Source organism: Cyprinodon variegatus, unplaced genomic scaffold, assembly GCF_000732505.1.
Source record: "Cyprinodon variegatus isolate N-32 unplaced genomic scaffold, C_variegatus-1.0 Scaffold607, whole genome shotgun sequence".
Lineage (NCBI taxonomy): Eukaryota > Metazoa > Chordata > Actinopteri > Cyprinodontiformes > Cyprinodontidae > Cyprinodon > Cyprinodon variegatus.
Window position 1 is genome coordinate 401,273 of NW_015151060.1, and position 1,965 is coordinate 403,237.

A 1,965-nucleotide genomic window follows, 5' to 3' on the forward strand; every position below is an offset into this window, starting at 1 on the left:
AGTGTCACTCCCACTGAAGTCTCACTCGCAGCTGTGGAAGGAGCCTTGATGTGTAACCGAGAATAGTATGGCTATGGAAAGCAGTCGTTTCTATGGCAGAACACTGACACTCCATTTGTGTGGCTGCAGCTCTGTGACACAGGGTGACATTTTCACCTTTCTTAAAACCAATGTATACGGTCAAATAAAACTATTTGGAATTAATTACGTTTTTTCATAAACCTAACTTGTGATTTTCTGTCAGTGTGATGAAGATGCAGCAAACCACCACAACTTACATTAGGAGGAACGTATTTCCTCCGCCACTTGTTCGCTGTTACATCCACTGCCATATTCCAGCGAGCCTGCACTGATGGAGACTCGCTATTTAAGGACTGAACGTTCCACTGGCCTTACCCACTACATGGTTTGGGACGGCCCTTAATGTGGCGAGAATGCGAAGAAAGGAGGGTTAGTGCTCAGGGTAAAGTGCTTAGAGGCCAGTTTTGGATTGGGCCCAAGTTGTAGAACTGGAAATTTTTACTTTCTGGACCTGAATTGTCCACCTCAGCTGATAACGTCTATCCCTCTAGTCAATCATCCACTGACAGGATGATTCACACACCTGCTATAAACGTATTGCAGCTCTGGCAATGCTGTTTACTCTCTCATATTTCCATGCATAATCTAGTGTTTCTAAAAGTAATAAAATAAACTAGTATGCAGTTTAATACCAATGAAACATCTTGTGGTTTAAACCTTTTAATTCCAGCTAGCAGTGTGCAAAAATAATTTGTGGTGCAAAAACAACAACAACAAAATAAAATAGCTTTGATGAATAAATTACATTTTTCAAGACATAATTACATCAAATAAACAATAAAATACTGAGCTCATCTTTATCCTTCAGATTTTAACATGTATTTGTGGAGATTTAGCAACACGAGACCCTCATGTGTAAGACACACATGTTCCTAAGCGATCTTGTTTTATACGTAAACATAGCCTTTCTGCTATTTGTCTGTGGATCTGTTTCTGCTTGATCCTGACAACTTTTGTTGGTAAAATCTGCTTATCAGGAAACCCCACCTCTTGAGACAGTACTGTTATCTTCCCTAACTGCTGCTTTCTTGAAGAGTTGAATTCTGACTTCATTTCCAACAACCGTATCTGTCATCAACTGACAGCTTGAATTGAATTGAAAGCCTTTATTGTCATTGTACACAATACAATGAGATTGGGAGAGCAACTCCGTAAAAGTGCACACATAAATAACACATACATACACATACAATACATTAGTGCAAGTCCGAACATAGGTTAAGTATGGTGACAGCTTTAGAAAAGAAGATATTCTATCTATAGACAAAACACTTGACATACAATAAAAAATGTTCATACAAGGTTCCAAAATTAAGATTACTATTGTAATTGTTGCATTTATTTTAATTTCATTGTATGTATTATACACATTGTATGTATTACACGCATTATTGTTTTATTTAATTTAAGTCCTCTGAGTTTGTGTATCACTTTTACTGTTGTTCATTGTGCAGCATGTTGGTCCTTGGAAAAATTTGAAGTGCTTTATAAATAAAGTTGGACTGACTTGCATTAGAAGTAATTTTAAAGCATATGGCGACTGCTGTCAGTGTTGGGATCTGGAGATCTGCCACCTGTCTCCAGCAGAGAGCGCTATGGGTCTCCTGAGCTGGAGCCTCTTGCACACCTGAGGATCATCAGCCCATCAGGAGACCAGCTACTTAAGCAGCGACCAGACCTGTCTTCAGATGCAAGAGTGTTGCCAAGTTATGGTTAGCAGAACCTGAGCCAAACCTGCTAAGTCTGTTTCCTGATTCTCTGAGGAGTAACCAGATTCCTAACCAGTTTTTGTCTTCTCTACTTCCTAGACCTGTCTGCCTGCCCTCACGAGCCAAACCTGAAGATCCGCAAGCTGTGTCTGATCTTAGTTCTCAGGAGAGAACT